Source organism: Somniosus microcephalus, chromosome 11, assembly GCF_052327205.1.
Source record: "Somniosus microcephalus isolate GS21.2 chromosome 11, FLI_Smic_1.0, whole genome shotgun sequence".
Classification (NCBI taxonomy): Eukaryota; Metazoa; Chordata; class Chondrichthyes; order Squaliformes; family Somniosidae; genus Somniosus; species Somniosus microcephalus.
In genome coordinates, this window is record NC_140997.1 from 175,180,848 (window position 1) to 175,203,547 (window position 22,700).

A 22,700-nucleotide genomic window follows, 5' to 3' on the forward strand; every position below is an offset into this window, starting at 1 on the left:
GCTCTCCTGGGCTTCCGCTGAGCTTTAGTAGCGCCGAACTCTCACACTCTCCTGGGCTCGCACTCACCTTTAGTAGTGTCGAACTCTCGTGCTCTCCTGGGCTCCCGCTCACCTATAGTAGTGCCGAACTCTCGCGCTCTCCTGGGCTCCGCTCACCTTTAGTAGCGCCGAACTCTCGCACTTTCCTGGGCTCCCCCCACTCACCTTTAGTAGCTCCAAACTCTCGCACTCTCCCGTGCTCCCGCTCACCTTTAGTAGCTCCGAACTCTCGCACTCTCCTGGGCTCTCGCTCACTTTTAGTCGTGCCGAACTCTCGCGCTCTGCTGCGCTCCCGCTTACCTTTAGCAGTTCCGAACTGTCGCGCTATCCTGGGCTCCCGCTCACCTTTAGTAGCTCCGAACTTTCCCGCTCTCCTGGGCTCTCGCTCACCTTTAGTAGTGCCGAACTCTCGCGCTCTCCTGAGCTCTCGCTCACCTTTAGTAGCTCTGAACGCTCGCGCTCTGCTGGGCTCCCGCTCACCTTTAGTAGCTCCGAACTCTCGCTCTCTCCTGGGCTCTCATTCACCTTTAGTAGTGCCGAACTCTCGCGCTCTCCTGGGCTCCCACTCACCTTTAGTGGTGCCGAACTCTCGCACTCTCCTGGGCTCCCGCACACCTTTAATAGCTCCGAACTCTCGCACTCTCCTGGGCTCCCGCTCACCTTTAGTAGTGCCGAACTCTCGCTCTCTCCTGGGATCCCGCTCTCCTTTAGTAGTGCCGAACTCTCGCGCACTCCTGGGCTCCCGCTCACCTTTAGTAGTGTCGAACTCTCGTGCTCTCCTGGGCTCCTGCTCACCTATATTAGTGCCGAACTCTAGCGCTCTCCTGGGCTCCGCTCACCTTTAGTAGCGTCGAACTCTCGCACTTTCCTGGGCTCCCACTCACCTTTAGTAGCTCCAAACTCTCGCGCTCTCCTGTGCTCCCGCTCACCTTTAGTAGCTCTGAACTCTCGCACTCTCCTGGGCTCTCGCTCACCTTTAGTCGTGCCGAACTCTTGCGCTCTCCTGGGCTCTCGCTCACCTTTAGTAGTGCCGAACTCTCCTGCTCTCCTGGGCTCCCGCTCTCCTTTAGTATCTCCGAACTCTCTTGCTCTCCTGGGCTCCCGCACATCTTTAGTAGCTCCAAACTCTCGCACTCTCCTGGGCTCCTGCTCACCTTTAGTAGTGCCGAACTCTCGCGCTCTCCTGGGCTCTCGCTCACCTTTAGTAGCTCCGAACTCTCGCACTCTCCAGGGCTCCCGCTCGCCTTTAGTAGTGCCGAACTGTCTCTCTCTCCTGGGATTCCGCTCTCCTTTACTAGTGCCGAACTCTCGCGCACTCCTGGGCTCCCAGTCATCTTTAGTAGCTCCGAACTCTCGCGCTCTCCTGCGCTCCCGCTCACCTTTAGTGGCTCCGAACTCTCACGCTCTCCTGGGCTCCCAGCTCACCTTTAGCAGTGCCAAACTCTCGTGCTCTCCTGGGCTCCCGCTCACCTTTATTAGTGCCGAACTCTCGGGCTCTCCTAGGCTCCCGCTCACCTTTAGTGGTGCCGAACTCTCGCACTCTCCTGGGATCCAGCTCACCTTTAGTAGTGCCGAACTGTCGCGCTCTCCTGGGCTCCCGCTCAACTTTAGTAGTGCCGAACTCTCGCGCACTCCTGGGCTCCCGCTCACCTTTAGTAGTGCCGAACTCTCACGCTTTCCTGGGCTCCCGCTCACCTTTAGTAGTGCCAAACTCTCGCGCTCTCCTGGGCTCCCGCTCAACTTTAGTAGTGCCGAACTCTCGCGCTCTCCTGGGCTCTCGCTCACCTTTAGTAGTGCCGAACTCTCGTGCTCTCCTGGGCTCTCGCTCAGCTTTAGCAGTGCCAAACTCTCGCGCTCACCTGGGGTCACGGTCACCTTTAGTGGCGCCGAACTCTCGTGCTCTGCTGAGCTCCCGCTCACCTTTAGTAGTGCCGAACTCTTGCGCTCTCCTGGGCTCCCGCTGACCTTTAGTAGTGCTGAAATCTCGGGCACTCCTGGGCTCTCGCTCACCTTTAGTAGCGCCGACCTCTCCCGCTCTCCTGGGCTCCCGCTCACCTTTAGTAGCGCCGAACTCTCGCGCTCTCCTGGGCTCCCGATCACCTTTAGTAGTGCCGAACTCTCGCGCTCTCCTGGGCTCCCGCTCACCCTTAGTAGTGCCGAACTCTTGCGCTCTCCTGGGCTCGCGATCACCTTTAGTAGCACAAAACTCTCGCACTCTCCTGGGCTCCCGCTCACCTTTAGTAGTGCCGAACTCTCGCAATCTCCTGGGCTCCTGCTCACCTTTAGTAGTGCCGAACTCTTGCGCTCTCCTGGGCTCCCGCTCACCTTTAGTAGCTCCGAACTATCGCTCTCGCCTGGGCTCCCGCTCACCGTTAGTAGCTCCGAACTCTCGCTCTCTCCTGGGCTCCCGCTCACCTTTAGTCGTGTCGAACTCTCGCACTCTCCTGGGCTCCCGCTCACCTTTAGTCGTGCCGAAATCTCGCGCTCTCCTGGGCCCCGCTCAGCTTTAGTAGCGCCGAACTCTCGTGCTCTCCTGGGCCCTCGCTAACCTTTAGTAGTGTCGAACTCTCGTGCTCTCCTGGGCTTCCGCTCACCATTATTAGCTCCGAACTCTCGCTCTCTCCTGGGCTCCCGCTCACCTTTAGTAGTGTCGAACTCTCGCACTCTCCTGGGCCCCCGCTCAGCTTTAGTAGCGCCGAACTCTCGTGCTCTCCTGGGCTCTCGCTAACCTTTAGTAGCGCCGAACTCTTGCACTCTCGTGGGCTCGCACTCACCTTTAGTAGTGCCGAACTCTCGCGCTCTCCTGGGCTCCCGCTCACCTTTAGCAGTGCTGAACTCTCGCGCTCTCCTGGGCTCTCGCTCACCTTTAGTAGTGCCGAACTCTCGCGCTCTCCTGGGCTCGCGCTTACCTTTAGCAGCTCCGAACTGTCGCCCTTTCCTGGGCTCCCGCTCACCTTTAGTAGCTCCGAACTTTCGCGCTCTCCTGGGCTCTCGCTCACCTTTAGTAGTGCCGAACTCTCGCGCTCTCCTGGGCTCTCGCTCACCTTTAGTAGCTCTGAACGCTTGCGCTCTGCTGGGCTCCCGCTCACCTTTAGTAGTGTTGAACTCTCGCGCTCTCCTGGGCTCTCACTCACCTTTAGTAGTGCCGAACTCTCGCGCTCTCCCAGACTCCCACTCACCTTTAGTAGCTCCGAACTCTCGCTCTCTCCTGGGCTCTCATTCACCTTTAGTAGTGCCGAACTCTCGCGCCCTCCTGGGCTCCCAATCACCTTTAGTAGTGCCGAACTCTCGCACTCTCCTGGGCTCCCGCACACGTTTAATAGCTCCAAACTCTCGCACTCTCCTGGGCTCCCACTCACCTTTAGTAGTGCCGAACTCTCGCACTCTCCTGGGCTCCCGCACACCTTTAGTAGTGCCGAACTCTCGATCTCTCCTGGGATTCTGCTCTCCTTTAGTAGTGCCGAACTCTCGCGCTGTCCTGGGCTCCCGCTCACCTTTAGTAGTGTCGAACTCTCGTGCTCTCCTGGGCTCCCGCTCACCTATATTAGTGCCGAACTCTAGCACTTTCCTGGGCTCCCACTCACCTTTAGTAGCTCCAAACTCTCGCGCTCTCTTGTGCTCCCGCTCACCTTTAGTAGCTCCGAACTCTCGCACTCTCCTGGGCTCTCACTCACCTTTAGTTGTGCCGAACTCTTGCGCTCTCCTGGGCTCTCGCTCACCTTTAGTCGTGCCAAACTCTTGCGGTCTCCTGGGCTCTCGCTCACCTTTAGTAGCTCTGAATTCTCGCGCTCTCCTGGGCTCCCGCACATCTTTAGTAGCTCCAAACTCTCGCACTCTCCTGGGCTCCCGCTCGCCTTTAGTAGTGCCGAACTCTCGCTCTCTCCTGGGATCCCGCTCTCCTTTAGTAGTGCCGAACTCTCGCGCACACCTGGGCTCCCAGTCACCTTTAGTAGCTCCGAACTCTCGCGCTCTCCTGGGCTCCCGCTCACCTTTAGTGGCTCCGAACTCCCACGCTCTCCTGGGCTCCCAGCTCACCTTTAGTAGTGCCAAACTCTCGCGCTCTCCTGGGCTCCCGCTCACCTTTATTAGTGCCGAACTCTCGCGCTCTCCTAGGCTCCCGCTCACGTTTAGTAGCTACGAACTCTTGCGCTCTCCTGGGCTCCCGCTCACCTTTAGTGGTGCCGAACGCTCGCACTCTCCTGGGATCCAGCTCACCTTTAGTTGTGCCGAACTCTCGCGCTCTCCTGGGCTCCCGCTCAACTTTAGTAGTGCCGAACTCTCGCGCACTCCTGGGCTCCCGCTCACCTTTAGTAGTGCCGAACTCTCACGCTTTCCTGGGCTCCCGCTCACCTTTAGTAGTGCCAAACTCTCGCGCTCTCCTGGGCTCCCGCTCACCTTTAGTAGTGCCGAACTCTCGCGCTCTCCTGGGCTCTCGCTCACCTTTAGTGGTGCCGAACTCTCGTGCTCTCCTGGGCTCTCGCTCAGCTTTAGTAGTGCCGAACTCTCGCGCTCTCCTGGGGTCACGGTCACCTTTAGTGGCGCCGAACTCTCGCGCTCTCCTGAGCTCCCGCTCACCTTTAGTAGTGCCGAACTCTTGCGCTCTCCTGGGCTCCCGCTGACCTTTAGTAGTGCCGAAATCTCGCGCACTCCTGGGCACTCGCTCACCTTTAGTAGCGCCGACCTCTCGCGCTCTCCTGGGCTCCCGCTCACCTTTAGTAGCGCCGAACTCTCGTGCTCTCCTGGGCGCCCGCTCACCTTCAGTAGTGCTGAACTCTCGCGCTCTCCTGGGCTCTCGATCACCTTTAGTGGTGCCGAACTCTCGCGCTCTCCTGGGCTCCCGCTCACCTTTAGTAGTGCCGAACTCTCGCGCTCTCCTGGGCTCCCGCTCTCCTTTAGTAACTCCGAACTCTTGCGCTCTCCTGGGCTCTCGCTCACCTTTAGTAGTGCCGAACTCTCGCGCTCTCCTGGGCTCCCGCTCACCTTTAGTAGTGCCGAACTCTCGCACTCTCCTGGGCTCCCGCTCTCCTTTAGTAGTGCCGAACTCTCGCGCTCTCCTGGGCTCCCGCTCTCCTTTAGTAACTCCGAACTCTCGCGCTCTCCTGGGCTCCCGCTCACCTTTAGTAGTGCCGAACTCTCGCGCTCTCCTGGGCTCCCGCTCTCCTTTAGTAACTCCGAACTCTCGCGCTCTCCTGGGCTCCCGCTCACCTTTAGTAGTGCCGAACTCTCGCGCTCTCCTGGGCTCCCGCTCTCCTTTAGTAACTCCGAACTCTTGCGCTCTCCTGGGCTCTCGCTCACCTTTAGTAGCGCCGAACTCTCGCTCTCTCAATCACCTTTAGTAGCGCTGAACTCTCGCGCTCTCCTGGGCTCTCGCTCACCATTAGTCGCGCCGAACTCTCGCGCTCTCCTGGGCTCCCGCTCACCTCTAGTAGCGCCGAACTCTCGCACTCTCCTGGGCTCTCGCTCACCTATAGTAGTGCCGAACTCTCGCACTCTCCTGGGATCCCACTCACCTTTAGTAGTGCCGAACTCTCGCGCTCTCCTGGGCTCTCACTCACCTTTAGTATCGCCGAACTCTCGCGTTCTCCTGGGCTCCTGCTCACCTTTAGTAGCGCCGAACTCTCGCGCTCTCCTGGACTCCCGCTCACCTTTAGTAGTGTCGAACTCTTGCACTCTCCTGGGCTCTCACTCACCTTTAGTCGTGTCGAACTCTCGCGCTCTCCTGGGCTCCCACTCACCTTTAGTAGTGCCGAACTCTCGCGCTCTCCTGGGCTCCCGCTCACCTTTAGTTGCGCTGAACTCTCACGCTCTCCTGGGCTCCCGCTCACCTATAGTAGCGCCAAACTCTCACGCTCGCCTGGGCTCCCGGTCACCTTTAATAGTGCTGAACTCTCGCGCTCTCCTGGGCTCCTGCTCACCTTTAGTAGCTCCGAACTCTCACGCTCTCCTGGGCTCCCGCTCACCTTTAGTAGCGCCGAACTCTCACGCTCTCCTGGGCTCCCGCTCACCTTTAGTAGCGCCAAACTCTCGTGCTCTCCTGGGCTCCTGCTCACCTTTAGTCGTGCTGAACTCTTGCGCTCTCCTGGGCTCCCGCTCACCTTTAGTAGCGGCGAAATCTTGCGCTCTCCTGGGCTCCCACTCACCTTTAGTATCGCCGAACTCTCGCGCTCTCCTGGGCTCCCGCTCACCTTTAGTGGTGTCGAACTCTCGCGCTCTCCTGGGCTCCCGCTCACCTTTAGTCGTGCCAAACTTTCGCGCTCTCCTGGGCTCCCGCTCACCTTTAGTAGCGCCGAACTCTCGCGCTCTCCTGGGCTCCCGCTCACCTTTAGTAGTGCTGAACTCTCGCGCTCTCCTGGGCTCCCGCTCACCTTTAGTAGCGCCGAACTCTCGCGCTCTCCTGGGCTCCCGCTCACCTCTAGTAGCGCCGAACTCTCGCACTCTCCTGGGCTCTCGCTCACCTTTCGTAGCGCCGAACTCTCGCACTCTCCTGTGCTCTCGCTCACCTTTAGCAGCGCAGAAATCTCGCGCTCTCCTGGGCTCCCAGCTCACCTTTAGTAACTCCGAACTGTCGCGCTCTCCTGGGCTCCCGCTCACCTTTGGTAGCGCCGAACCTGTTCATCCACCATCATCACCAGCAGTAATTTCTAGCCTATATTGTTCTTTTGATGCACTCCAACAGGTTTACTTTCTAGCACTGAAAATAAACATTACACACCCCAACTGTTTAACAAAACAGAAGTACATGAAAACATTGAAGAGCAAATACCAGAAGCTGAAATTTTTGCTTTCTGATGGATCTAACTGAAAGCCTCCACTTTCAACTATAGGCTATCAACTATATTCATATTGATTATTAATATCACACCTCAAAATTCTCCATGTTTTCATACCAACCTTGTGGCTTCTCTCCCCAGTTTCTGCATACCAACAAAGGAACCTCCAGCATGAGCATGTAAACAAAGAAAGTCAGGCTGGTATGTGATTCTGAGGGCAATTTCGAGGTGATGCTGCTCCCATGATTAAACTTAAATAAAGCCAATTACATAGGTATGAGGGGCGAGTTAGCTAAGGTAGATTGGGAAATTAGATTAAAAGTTATGACGGTAGATAAACAGTGGCAAACATTTAAAGAAATATTCCAAAATTCTCAATGAATATACACTCCATTGAGAAATAAAAAATCCATGGGAAAAGTGATCCATCCATGGTTAACTAAAGATGTTAAGGATAGATTAGCTTAAAAGAAGAGGCTTATACTATTGCGAAGAAAAGTAGTAAGCCTGAGGATTGGAAGAGCTTTAGAAACCAGCAAAGGATGACGAAAAAATTGATAAAAAGAGAAAATAGAGAATATGAGAGTAAACTAGCAAGAAATATAAAAACAGATTGTAAGAGCTTCTTCAAGTATGTAAACAGAGAAACATAGAAGATAGGAGCAGGAGTCGGCCATTCGGCCCCTCGAGCCTGCTCCGCCATTCAATGCGATCATGGCTGATCATCCAAATTCAGTACCCCGTCCCTGCTTTCTCCCCATACCCCTTGATCCCTTTAGCCTTAAGAAATATATCCAGCTCCTTCTTGAATATATTTAATGAATTGGCCTCTACTGCCTTCTGTGGTAGAGAATTCCACAGGTTCACCACTCTCTGGATGAAGAAATTCCTCCTCATTTGTGTCCTAAATGGCCTACCCCTTATCCTTAGACTGTGACCCCTGGTTCTGGACTCCCCGACCATCGGGAACATCCTTCCTGCATCTAGTCTGTCTAGTCCTGTCAGAATTTTATAAGTTTCAATGAGATCTCCTCTCATTCTTCTAAACTCCAGCGAGTATAAGCCCAATCGACCGAATCTCTCCTCATACGTCATTCCTGCTATCCCAGGTATCAGCCTAGTGAATCTTCGCTGAACTCCTTCCATGGCAAGAACATCCTTCCTCAGATAAGGCGACCAAAACTGCACACAAAACTCAAGATGTGGTCTCACCAAGCCCTGTACAACTGCAGCAAGACATCGTTGTTCCTGTACTCAAACCCTCTCGCTACGAAAGCCAACATACCATTTGCCTTCTTAACCACCTGCTGCACCTGCATGCTTACCTTCAGCAACTGGTGCACAAGGACATCCAGGTCTCGTTGCACTTCCCCTTCTCCCTATCTATTGCCATTCAGATAATAATCTACCTTCCTGTTTTTGCCACCAAAGTGGATAACCTCACATTTATCCATGTTATATTGCACCTGCCATGCTTCTGCCCAATCACCCAACTGTCCAAATCATCCTGGAGTTTCTCGGCATCCTCCTCACAGCACACACGCCCACCCAGCTTTGTGTTGTCTGCAAATTTGGAGATATTACATCTAGTTCCCTTGTCTAGATCATTAATATATATTGTGAATAGCTGGGGTACAAGGACCGATCCCTGCGGTACCCCACTAGTCACTGCCTGCCACTCGGAAAAAGACCCGTTTATTCCAACTCTTTGCTTTCTGACTGCCAACCAGTTCTCTATCCAAGTCAATACCTTGCCCCCAATCCCATGTGCCTTAACTTTACATGCTAATCTCTTATGCGGGACCTTATCGAAAGCCTTCTGAAAGTCCAAATACACCACATCCACTGGTTCTCCCTTATCTATTTTACCAGTTACATCCTCAAAAAATTCCAGTAGATTAGTCAAGCACAATTTACCTTTTTGTAAATCCATGTTGACTTTGTCCGATCCTGTCACTGTTTTCCAAGTGCTCTGCTATTACATCTTTTATAATGGACTCTAGCATTTTCCCCACTACCGATGTCAGGCTTACCTGTCTGTAATTCCCCGTTTTCTCTCTACCACCTTTTTTGAATAGTGGGGTAACATTAGCTACCCTCCAATCCATGGGTACTGTTCCAGATTCCAGCGAATGTTGGAAGATGATCAGCAATGCATCTACTATTTCTAGGGCCACTTTCTTAAGTACCCTAGGATGTAGATTATCAGGCTCTGGGGATTTATCGGCTTTCAATCCCGTCAATTTCCCTAACACCATTTCCCTACAAATACTGATTTCTTTCAGTTCCTCCCTTTCATCAGACCCTATGTTCCCCGAAATCTCTGGGAGGTTATTTGTGTCCTCCTTTGTGAAGACAGAACCAAAATATGTATTTAATTGGTCAGCCGTTTCTTTGTTCCCCATTATAAATTCCCCTGATTCTGACTGCAAGGGACCTATTGTCAGGGCGAGGCTGGTTCTGGACCCAAGTGCAGAGACGAGGCTTGAGGCAGGTATAAAGTTCAAACAAAGTACTTTACTTAATAAACACAAAGATACAATTACACTTTAGGAGCTCTGACAAGCAACCACTTGGCACAAAGGCTTGTCAAGACTGAGCACAGAGAAGGGGAAAAACAGAACTAATATACTACAAATCACAGGTGAAACTCATAAGCCCAATAACAGTCAATTAGGGATTTAACACAGGGATAACCACTCATGAAGGTGCCACCTAGGGGTTACTAGGAGAACTAACCGGCACCCTCACAGGACCCCCTCCCCTAGGAACGGCTCCTGACGTTCCTCCTGGACGAGCAGGGTGACGACGGCGAAAATCCCTTATGAGTTCCGGATCCAAAATGTCCCGGGCCGGAACCCAGGAACGCTCCTCAGGACCGAAACCCTCCCAGTCAACCAGGTATTGGATGCTCCTCCTGACCCGGCGACAATCAAGGAGACGACGGACCGTGAAGACTTGCTGGCCGTCGATCATACGGGGCGGGGGTGGAGGTCTAGCCGCAGGAACCAAGGGACTAGTAAGTACCGGCTTGAGGTGAGAGACATGAAATGTGGGATGTATCCTCATCGATCGAGGAAGGAGGAGCCGGTAGGCCACCAGGTTTACTTGCTCCAAAATCCTAAAAGGTCCTATGAACCGGGGAGCCAACTTGCGGGACTCTACATGGAGCGGAAGATTCTTGGTAGACAGCCAGACCTTCTGTCCGGTCCGGAACCGAGGAGCTGGGCGACGGTGACGGTCGGCCTGTACCTTCTGCCGAGATGAGGCAAGTTGCAAGGCGGATCGGACCCTCCTCCAGGTACGACGGCAGCGTTGGATTAACCCCTGGGCAGCCGGCACTCCTACCTCCTTCTCCTGTTCCGGGAAGAGTGGCGGTTGGAAGCCATATTGGCACTCAAAAGGCGAAAGACCAGTGGAGGAGCTCTGAAGGGTATTATGTGCATACTCTGCCCAGACCAGGTACTTGCTCCAGGAGGAAGGATTGGAGGACACAAAGCTTCGAAGCACCCTCTCCAGATCCTGATTAGTTCTCTCAGTCTGGCCGTTAGATTGAGGGTGGAACCCTGAAGAGAGACTGACGGAAGCCCCCAGGAGGGAACAAAAGGACTTCCAAAACCTAGATGAAAACTGAGGACCACGGTCAGAGACAACATCCAGGGGCAAGCCATGGAGGCGGAAGACGTGTTGGACAACCAGCTGGGCAGTCTCCCTGGCCGAGGGAAGCTTGACAAGAGGAACGAAGTGAGCAGCCTTTGAAAAGCGATCAACCACAACTAGGATGGTGGTGAATCCTTCAGATAGAGGTAGCCCGGTGATGAAATCCAGGGCGATATGAGACCAGGGACGGCTGGGAATAGGCAAGGGATGCAGGAGACCAAGCGGAGGTTGTTGGGATGTCTTGTTCTGGGCGCAGACGGGACAAGCGGAGACAAAGGTCCGGGTGTCGGCTTCCATAGCGGGCCACCAGAACCTCCTTTTAAGAAACTCGAGAGTCCGACGGATCCCAGGATGACCCGTCAATCGAGAAGAATGGCCCCATTGAAGGACCTGGGCGCGCACTCGACTGGGAACATAAAGTTCATTAGGAGGGACTCCTCCGGGATCGGCCTCCTGACGTTGGGCCCTTCGCACCACAGTCTCAATCTCCCATACGACGGGAGCCACGATGCAGGAACTAGGGACGATAGGTTCCGGAATCCGGTCCTTTTCCGAGGGGTCAAACTGGCGAGAAAGGGCATCCGGTTTGAGGTTCTTAGACCCTGGGCGGTACGACAGGAGAAAGTTGAACCGGTTAAAGAAGAGTGCCCACCTGGCCTGCCGGGGGTTGAGGCGCTTAGCGTCCTGAATATATATCAGGTTCTTATGGTCGGTCCAGACGACAAAAGGATGTTCCGCTCCCTCCAACCAGTGTCTCCACTCCTCCAAGGCCAACTTAACTGCCAAAAGCTCCCTGTTGCCGACATCATAGTTACACTCAGCTGGCTTCAGGCGACGGGAGAAGAAGGCACAGGGATGAAGTTTTTGGTCCTTGGGGGAGCGCTGGGACAGGACAGCCCCAACTCCAATATCCGAGGCATCCACCTCTACGATGAAGGGCAAGGCGGGATCGGGATGTATCAGAATGGGGGCGGAGGTGAAGCGTTGTTTGAGCTCCTGGAATGCCCGTTCTGCTTCAGAACACCAGCTAAACCGTACAGGAGAGCCCTTGGTCAATGCGGAGAGGGGCGTGGCAAGGGAGCTGAAGTTGCGGATGAAGCGTCTGTAAAAGTTGGCGAATCCCAGGAACCGCTGAATCTGCTTAACCGACGTGGGACTTGGCCAGTTCAGAACGGCTTGAACCTTACTCGGATCCATCTGGACGCTTCCACCAGAGATAACGTAGCCCAGGAAGGTGACCTTAGTGACGTGGAATTCACACTTCTCGGGTTTGACGAAGAGACGGCTCTCCAAGAGCCTCTGCAACACCCGCCTGACGTGTTGGACATGCTGCTGGGGGGACTTCGAGAAGATGAGAATGTCATCCAAATAAACAAACACGAACTGATTCAGCAGGTCCCGGAGCACGTCATTTACCAGAGCCTGGAAGACAGCAGGGGCATTAGTGAGACCAAAGGGCATGACAAGGTATTCCCAGTGACCGCTCGGGGTGATAAAGGCAGTTTTCCATTCATCCCCCTCCCTAATGCGGACCAGGTTATATGCATTGCGGAGGTCAAGTTTGGAGAAGATGGTAGCTCCCTGTAGCTGCTCAAACGCTGAGAACATCAAAGGGAGGGGATAGCGGTTCTTAATCGTAATTTTGTTGAGCCCCCGATAGTCTATACAAGGTCTGAGACCGCCATCCTTCTTCTTTACAAAAAAGAAACCTGCACTCGCTGGGGAGGTGGAAGGACGAATGAAACCTGTGGCGAGGGCTTCTTTGATATATTCCTCCATCGAAACATTCTCAGGACCAGAGAGAGAGTGGAGCCGACCCCGAGGAGGGCTAGTGCCAGGCAGGAGATCAATCGCACAGTCGTAGGGCCTGTGTGGGGGGAGTGTAGAGGACCGCCCCTTACTAAATACCGCATGGAGGTCCGAATACTCAGGAGGCACACGAGCAAGATCCAGCTGATCGGCTGGCTCGGGAGAGGAAGGACGAGGCAGACTAGGGAAGACCTTGAGACAGTTAGTTGAACATGAAGGACCCCACTCCAGCACCGTCCCAGTAGTCCAGTCAATATGAGGGTTGTGGAGAAAGAGCCACGGGTGTCCAAGAACGAGAGGAAGCTCAGGGGAATCTATCAGGTGAAACTGCAGCAACTCTTGATGTCTCTCCCCCACTTGGACATGTAACACTCCAGTGATATGATGAATGAGCCCAGAACCAAGGGGCCTGCCATCGAGGGCCATGACTTGTAAAGGCTTATCCAGGCAGGAGAAAGGAATTTTCAGTCTGTGCACCAGGGTACGGTCAATAAAACAACCCGCGGCCCCGGAGTCAATGAACGCCTGCAGATTGAACTGCTTTCCCTCCCAAGAGAGACGAGCAGGAATCAGGGTTTGGAAGACAGAAGGGGTAGAAGAAGGGGTTTGATCAATCCGTATCTTCCCAATCCTCCTGGCTTGTTCCTGGAGCTCTGGGCATGTGGCTCTGAAATGACCAGACAGGCCACAGTAAAGACAACACCCCTCTCTCAATCTCCTCTGTCTCTCAACCTGGGAGAGCCGAGTTCTGCCGAGTTGCATAGGTGTCTCCTCCGTGCTAACAGGTGGACTCGGGGGTACTTGGAAACTCCTGGTCAAATCCGGAACACCAGACGATTTCACCCTTGTGGAAGTAGTGAATCTCCTCTCTCTAGCATGCTCCCGGAGGCGGTTATCCACTCTGACAGCAAGGGAGATGAGCATGTCAAGGTCCTCCGGGATCTCTCTGGACGCTAGTTCATCCTTGATAGTTCCGGAAAGGCCGTAAAAAAACATGGAAAGAAGGGCCTCGGTGTTCCAGCGACTCTCCGCAGCGAGTGTGCGGAACTCAATGGCAAAGTCGGCTACGCTGCAGCCGCCCTGGCGGAGATTCAAAAGTCTCTTAGCTGCCTCCCGTCCACTCACAGGATGGTCAAAGACCTTGCCCATCTCAGCGGTGAAATCGACAACATCGAAGCAGACCGAAGATTGCTGCTCCCAGATAGCGGTAACCCAGGCGAGAGCTTTTCCCGAAAGTAGTGAAATAATGAATGCTACCTTAGAGCGAGATGAATGGAACATGGAAGGTTGAAGTTCAAAAACCAGGAAACACTGGGTCAGGAAGCCACGACACTTGCCTGGATCACCATCATAGCGCTCCGGCGCCGGTAGGCGAGGCTCTCGGTAAGTCTGGCGATCAGCGACCGGTGGGGTAGCACCCAAAGGAACTGACTGAAGAGGAACGTCCCGAGCAGAAGCCACAGCAGCTAGGTGTTGAATGGCCTGAGTCCACGTATCTACCTTGTCCGAAATGCCTTGGAGAAGTTGCTCAAGGCGGCCGAGGAAAGCACCCTGAAGGGAGAGAATAGAACGAAGTTCCTCCATCACTGCTGGGTCCATACTGGCTCAGTCTTGCTGTCAGGGCGAGGCTGGTTCTGGACCCAAGTGCAGAGACGAGGCTTGAGGCAGGTATAAAGTTCAAACAAAGTACTTTACTTAATAAACACAAAGATACAATTACACTTTAGGAGCTCTGACAAGCAACCACTTGGCACAAAGGCTTGTCAAGACTGAGCACAGAGAAGGGGAAAAACAGAACTAATATACTACAAATCACAGGTGAAACTCATAAGCCCAATAACAGTCAATTAGGGATTTAACACAGGGATAACCACTCATGAAGGTGCCACCTAGGGGTTACTAGGAGAACTAACCGGCACCCTCACACCTATGCTTTACTTCACCAATCTTTTTCTCTTCGCATATCTATAAAAGCTTTTACAGTCAGTTTTTATGTTCCCTGAAAGCTTACTCTCATATTCTATTTCCCCCTTCTTAATGAATCCCTTTGTCCTCCTTTGTGGAATCCTAAACTCTTCCCAATTCTCAGGTTTACTGCTTTTTCTGCCAATTTATATGTCCTCTCCTTGGATCTTACGCTATCCCTAATTTCCCTTGTTAGCCACGGTTGAGTCACCTTTTTTGTTTTATTTTTATGCCAAACTGGGATGAACAAATTCTGTAGTTGATCCATGCGGTCTTTGAATGTTTGCCATTGCCTATCCACCGTCAACCCTTTGAGTGACATTGCCCAATCAATCCTACCCAACTCACGCCTCAGACCATCATAGTTTCCTTTATTTAAATTCAGGACCCTAGTCTCTGAGTCGACTACTTCATTCTCCACCTTAATGAAGAATTCTATCGTACTGTGATCGCTCTGACCCAAGGGGCCTCGCACAACAAGATTGCTAATTAATCCTTTCTCATTACATAATACCCAGTCTAAGATGGTCTGATCTCTGGTTGGTTCCTCGACATATTGCTGCAGAAAACCATCCCGGAAACACTCCAGGAATTCCTCCTCCACAGTATTGTTACTAATTTGGTTAGTCCAATCTACATGTAGATTAAAGCCACCCATGATGACTGCTGTGCCCTTATTGCATGCTTCTCTAATTTCCCTTTTAATGCCATCTCCAACCTCCACATTACTGTTTGGAGGTCTATATACCACTCCCACTAACGTTTTCTGCCCCTTGGTATTTCTCAGTTCTACCAATACAGGTTCCACATCATCAGAGCTGCTATCCTTCCTTACAATTGTGTTAATCCCTTCTTTAACCAGCAATGCTACCCCACCTCCCTTTCCTTTTTGCCTATCTTTCCTGAATATTGAATACCCTTGAATGTTGAGTTCCCAGCCTTGGCCACCCTGGATTCATGTTTCCGTAATCCCAATCAAATCATATTTGTTTACCTCTATTTGCGCAGCTAATTCATCCACCTTATTACGAATGCTTCTCGCATTAAGACACAAAGTCGTCAGGCTTGTTTTTTTAACGCTCTTAGACTTATTAGAATTATCATTTACTGTGGCCATGTTTGATTTAAACCATTGATTTCTCTGACTGCCACTTTTGTTTTTCTCCTTCCTATCTTTTGCTTTTATCCTGGTTTCCCTTTCCTCCGTTTCCTCTGTCTCCCTGCTCAGGTTCCCAACTCCCTGCCATTTTAGTTTAAACCCTCCACCAGAGCACTAGCAAACACTCCCCCTAGGACATCGGTCCCGGCCCTGCCCAGGAGCAAACAGTCCGGTTTGTACTGGTCCCACCTCCCCCAGAACCAGTTCCAATGTCCCAGGAATTTGAATCCCTCCCCCTTACACCATTCCGCTAGCCACGTATTCATCTGAAATATCCTTCTATTTGTGCTCTGACTAGCACGTGGCACTGGTAGCAGTCCTGAGATTACTACCTTTGAGGTCCTATTTTTTAATTTACCTCCTAACTCCCTATATTCAGCTTTTAGGACCTCATCCCATTTTTTACTTATATCGTTGGTACCTATATGCACCATGACAACTGGCTGTTCAACCTCCCCTTCCAAAATGTTCTGCAGCCGCTCTGAGACATCCTTGACCCTTGCACCAGGGAGGCAGCACACCATCCTGGAGTCTCATTGGTGGCCGCAGAAATGCTTATCTATTCCTTTTACAATAGAATCCCCTATTACTATAGCTCTACCCCTCTTTTTCCTCCCGTCCTGTGCAGCAGAGCCACCCCTGGTGCCAGGAAGTTGGCTGCTGCTGCCTTCCTCTGATAAGCCATCCCCCTCAACAGTATTCAAAGTGGCATATCTGTTTGAGAGGGGGATATCCACAGGGGACCCCTGCACTACCTGCCTGCGCCTACTACTCTGTCTGTTGGTCACCCCTTCCCTTTCTGCCTGTCCAACCTTTGCCTGCGGTGTGACCAACTGCTTAAACATGAATATCCACGACGTCCTCAGCAAAAAGGAAGCAAATAGCTGAAGTAAGCATTGGTCCCTTAGAGGCTGAGACAGGTGAAATTATAATGGGGAATAAGGAAATGGCAGAGAATTTAAACTAATATTTTGTATCTGTCTTCACAGTAGAAGACACAAAAAGCATACCAAAAATAGTGGGGAACCAAAGGGCTAATAAGAGTGAGGAACTTAAAGTAATTAATATTAGTAGAGAAAAAGTACTTGAGAAACTAATGGGACTAAAAGCTGACAAATCCCCTGGACCTGATGGCCTACATCCTCGGGTTCTAAAAGATGTGGCTGCAGAGATAGTGGATGCATTGGTCGTGATCTTCCAAAATTCCCTCGATTCTGGAACGGTCCAAGCAGATTGGAAGGTAACAAATATAACCCTGCTATTCAAGAAAGCAGGGAGAGAGTTAACCTGACCTCAGTCATCGGGAAAATGCTGGAATCCATTATTAAGGAAGTGGTAACAGGGTACTTAGAAAATCATCTTATGATTAGGCAGTCAATATGGTTTTATAAAAGGGAAATCGTGTTAACAAATTTATTGGAGTTTTTTGAGAATTTAACTAGCAGGGTAGAAAACGAGGAACCTGTGGATGTAGTATATTTGGATTTCCAAAAGGCATTCAATAAAGTGCCACATAAAAGGTTGCTACGTAAGATAAGGGCTCATGGGGTTGGGGGTGAAATATTAACATGTATAGAGGATTGGTTAATGGACAGAAAACAGAGAGTAGGGATAAATGGGTCATTTTCCGGTTGGCAGGCTGTAACTAGTGGGGTGCCACAAGGATCAGTACTTGGGCCTCAGCTATTTACAATCTATATTAATGACTTAGATGAAGGGGCCGAGTGCAATGTATCCAAGTTTGCTGATGATACAAAGCTAGGTGGAAAAATAAGCTGTGTGGAGGACACAATGAGCCTGCAAATGAATATAGATAGGTTAAGTGAATGGGCAAGAAGGTGGCAGATGGAGTATAATGTGGGGAAATGTGAGGTTATTCACTTTGCTAGGAAGAATAGAAAAACAAAATATTTTTTGAATGGTGAGAAACTATTAATTGTTGGTGTTCAGAGAGATTTAGGTGTCCTCGTACAGGAAACACAGAGAGTTAGCGTGCAGGTACAGCAAGCAATTAGGAAGGCAAATGGCATGTTGGCCTTTATTGCTAGAGGGTTGGAGTACAAGAGTGAGGAAGTTTACCACAATTGTGCAGGGCCTTGGTGAGACCACACCTGAAGTACTGTGCACAGTTTTGGTCTCCTTATCTGATAAAGGACATACATGCCTTCGAGGCGGTGCAATGAAGGTTCACTAGATTGATCCCTGGGATGAGAGGGTTGTCCTATGAGGAGAGATTGAATAGATTGGGCCTATACTTTCTGGAGTTTAGAAGAATGAGAGGTGATCTCATTGAAACATATAATATTCTGAGGGGGATTGACAGGGTAGTTTCTGAGAGGTTGTTTCCCCTGGCTGGAGAGTCTATAACTAGGGGGCAGAGTCTCAGGATAAGGGGTCAGCAATTTAAGACTGAGATGAGGAGGAATTTCTTCACTCAGAGGGTTGTGAATCTTTGGAATTCTCTGCCCCAGAGGGCTGTGAGTGCTGAGTCTTTGAGTATATTCAAGGCTGAGATAGATAGATTTTTGGACACTAGGGGAATCAAGGGATAGGGGGATCATGCGGGTAAGTGGAGTTGTAGTCGAAGATCAGCCATGATCTTATTGAATGGTGGAGCAGGCTCGACAGGCCGTATGGTCTACTCCTGCTCCTAATTCTTATGTTCTTATGATATTCCTGCTCTTGTTCTTTACAGTGGTAGAGATTGCAGGGTTGGGAGGTAGTCAAAGTAAGCTGGATGTGTTGATGTAATGCACCCTATAGATTGTTCATACTGCAGCCACAGTACGCAGCTGGTGGAAGGGGTGGATGTGCAGTCCAATGGCAGGGGTGCCCATCAAGCAGACTGCTCTGTCCTGGATGGTGTCAAACTCCTCGAGTGTTGTTGCTGCTGCACCCATCCAGGCAAATGGTGAATATTCTATCGGACTCCTGACTGGAGTGCAGTCAAATAAAGCTGGAGTCACATGATGTGGAGTCACATCAGGCAATATCCTTCTTACCTCATTAAAACAACCAGCTGCAAATAGTCCGGAAGAAAATTAGCCTTCACTTATTACAACAGGTGGGCCTGCATTAGAAAGCTTCTTTAAAGAAAAATGAATAGTTTTTAAAGGGTGCATTTGTTAGGTATAACTACTTGGTAGACAAACACTAAATAAACACCCCTCTAAGCGCAGATCATTTAAAAAAAAATTCTGCCTGAAGTAATACTAGTCTGGGGTTCCATCCTCTGATCTATTTGATTCAGATAAGCTCCAGTCTTCCCTTTCAACTGTTGTAATTGGTTAACATGGACAACTCCTTATTTATTTCTTGTTAAATGCCAGAAAGCTGACACAAGGCTTGGAAAGTTGACTGTCATGGTTGGTATTTTTGCTCCTGTTTTTAACACAGGGAGCAGCTGTACTAATTGGTAGAAGACAACGGCCCAGAAATTCGTGTCGGGGGCTTCCCGCAGGTGCAAGCCCCCGACCTACACTTACCTATCGCGCCGACATTTGAGGCCTGGGCCTGCGTGGATTTCCGTTTTTCTGAGGATCACTCCCGGGCAGCGTCTGACGTCTCGCCGCCCAGGAGTGCAGCCAGCGCGAAGCGTCCAGCGCGGAGTGTAAGTGAGACACGCCCTGTGAGGTCGCATCAGCATAGGACACGCCCCCAATCTTTCTCACAAGCTGCAAAGCCTTGTTACATGCAGAGCAGCATTTTAAGTAGGTATTTTGTATTTTTATGAATCTTTTGGTAACTTTTATAAACTTTTAAATACTTTTACATGATTTTGAAGAATCTGAAGTAGTTTTAAACAGAATTTAAGCAATTTAAAGAGTTTTAAAAGCCCTGAAAGCATTGTTTTCATTCAATTTATTTAATTAGCAACGTGAAATGGCTGGAATGAGCACAATTCACGTCATTAAAAGAACTCAAAATTTCACTGACGATGACCTCAGCAATCTCCTCAATGAGGTGCAGGCGCAGCGCCTGCGCATCATTGGGAATGAGAAGTCCAGGGCGCCGCGAAAAGTACAGATGATAGCTTGGTCTTTCAAGTGGCAGCATAGGGCTCCAGTCACGGGGAGGGAAAAGGCGCAGGAAACGTTAGGGTGTCAACTTTTGCGTGGAGTGGGACTTTGGCGTAGCGGTAAGCATCCCTGCCACTGGGCCAGAAGGAGTAGGGTTTCGATTCCCGCTCCACACAGTCCCGGCAAGTGGAGTCGGAGCTCCGACCCTAAATTCTGGGTTGACATCCAGCGGAATACTTGCGTCCGTGGGTGTGGGTGGCCCCCCCCCTCGTATGGGTTGTGGGAGCCCGTAAAACCCTCCCGCCATAGGACTAACCACCCTAATGGCTGGTATGAAGATGGTTATGGTCACGGAAGGAGCGTTAACGCGGCCAGAAATCCTTCCACCACTTCATACAGTTCCCCAAAGGGAACAGTGCGAAGAAACGTACGGCGCAATGCACCTCCTTGGACCCTCAGTCACAGATGCGAGGGGGCAAATTGTTCAATTGTAAAATTTTTCATTTTATTTACATGTTAAATGTTGTCTTTCCTTTTTTCATTGAAATGTATATTTGTGACTGAAAGGATATGTAACCTTTTCATTTGAACAGTACAGCATGTAGTCACTTTGAAAAAAAATTCAACTTTTATTGGAGCAAAAGTATTTTTACAACAACTGTTTGAAAATTAGAAAATAGCTAGTTTCCACCTTGAATGTCTTTATTGCACTAAGAAACCAGAAAAAGTCACGTTAAACTGTTTACAAATTTTTTGCTGAACTATTCATGTTTACAAATGTTTGAAAAATAGAAAATAGCTAGTTAACATTTAAAAGTTATAAACTATCTACATCAAAACTGAACCTGAAAACTGTTTGATGAAGCAATAAAAGTTCACTGCTTCACTTTAAATTGTGTCTGCTCCTTTCTTTGCCTTGCGGGGGGAGGGGTAGGTACAAGGCGACACTACCTCATGAAGGTGTTGGCTACTAGCAGTTCCCGAGCAGCCTTACTTTCGGAAGCACTTGGCTCCTCCCCATGAGGCCTGGCCACAGGCACATTGGCATCGCTTAAGTCCTCCATTTCAGCAGGGAGCTCTTCTGCAGTGTTAAGGGTCAGTCCTTCCTGTTATGCAAAGCACAGCAGGCTATCACAATCCTTGTCACTTTCTGGTGAGAATACTGCAAGGTCCCCCCTGACCTATCCAGACACCGGAAGCGTGATTTCAGAACTCCGATTGTCCTCTCCACCACTTGACGTGTGGACACGTGTGCCTGGTTGTATCTCTCCTGAGCCTCATTATTGGTCTTGCGGTAGGGAGTCATCAGCCATGGTCTTAGCGGGTAGCCCTTGTCTCCCAATATCCATGCGAATCCTTGAGGCAATTTGCTGAGGGCAGCATATAAGTTAGAGTTACGGAGGACGAAGGAGTCATGATTACTTCCCCGGTGCGCTGCATTCACGTTTAGGATCCTGAGGTGCGCATCACATACTATCATAACATTCATCACATCATATCATAACATAACATAATGATAGTCCTTCCTGTTGATGTATGTCACAGGTGCATCCAGTGTTGCCTTCAATGCAATATGGGTTCCATCGACGGCCCCAATCACTTTGGGGAATCCAGCAATGCGATGAAATGCAAGGGCCATCTCCTTTTGATGTCGAGTGGACAAGTCATACTTAATGAACTCTGAAAGCCTATGCATAATGGCATCTGTGACCTGGTGAATGCAGACCCTCACTGCATTCTTAGAGATGCTGCTTATGTCACCGGTGCCTGCTTGAAATGACCCACTTGCAAAGAAGTTCAATGCTGTGGTTACCTTCATGTTCACTGACAAGGCAGTGCGGGTCTTCGAGTGTGGTTGAAGGTCCTCCTTCAACATGTCACACAGTCGGCCGATTGCCTCTTTACTGAAGCGCAGCCTCCTCACACACAACTCCTCCGACAGCATCTCAAATGATCGCCTCTCCCTGCACACTCTCTGGGGTGGGTAGTAGTTCCTTCTGATCAGGAGACGGTTATGGTTCCTCAGTCTTCTATGTTGTTCCCTGGTGTTTTGAATTCTTTGAAGCAAAATCACACACAGCATCAGGGCAGCATTTCTGGAGGGCATTTTTCTCGCTCACAGGCCTTCTCCTTACACAGACGTCCTTGTAAGGAAAAAATGGAAGGAGTTGTTAAAGTAATTTTAATGAACTGACTGGCTAGAAAATCACCACGGGCTATGGCAGGAAAAACGCGTTATCGGCTTGGTAACACGTCATACCCGCCTGATGAATATCACAGCTTGAGATGATTTTCCAATAACTAACATTTTCTGAAAGTCATAACTACATACATACATTCATACACATACGTAAAGGAATATATACATACATACACATACGTAAAGGAATATATACAGACATACATACATACTTAAAGGAATATATTACTGATGAAAACTTTCTTTCTTAAAAATTTTGGAAATGTTATATTATTCATTTTCAAACAGTCATTTTCACTTTTAATAAACACATCAGATTCAATTAGGCCTTGCAGACAGCCTGAGTTGCTCCCTGTACCTACATTACTCAAAACCCGTTTTAAAGAAAAAATTAAAGTAGCAAACTTACCTCAGACTTTCTTAAAATAACTTTTCTCCCTTTCACAACCAAAAATGTGCCGTTAAGAAGCTCCACTGATGAAAGAGTTCTTCCTCCTGAGCGTTACGGAGCTTCTCGGGGGCTTTACTCATCCTTTTTAGATGTCTAAATGCTGGGGACTTACCCTCACTGCAGCAATTCACAAAAACGCCGAAGTTCAATGCGCACGCGCTGCCTCAAAGGTGGCACGCATTCCACCTCTTAAACCCTGCTTTCAGGGGAACGGAAGTGCCGATTTCCCGCGCATGCGCTGTGCATGCAGAAAACCGGCACTTCCATCGGGCCCACGCGTGAGTACACGGTGCTTACTCGTGCGTTGGGACACTAATTTCTGGGCCAACAGTGATCACTATCCAGACCCAGTTACACTCAATATACTTGATGTACTGACTAATATCTTTTTTGCTTTAGACTTGAAGTCATTCCTGTTCTTCACTATGTGAGAAAGAAATTTTATACTGGTATCTATATTGCATTCGAGTAGGATGTCTCAGTGAAATAAATCAGTCAGAATTATGTAATATTTGTAAAGTCCGCGCCTCAATAATACACGGACTTCGGGAGAACAGTTTAACAGGTACTTTACTGAACAGGAGGCAGCGTCAGACTGAAAATACAGAAGCCTGCTAGGGCCTTTTAT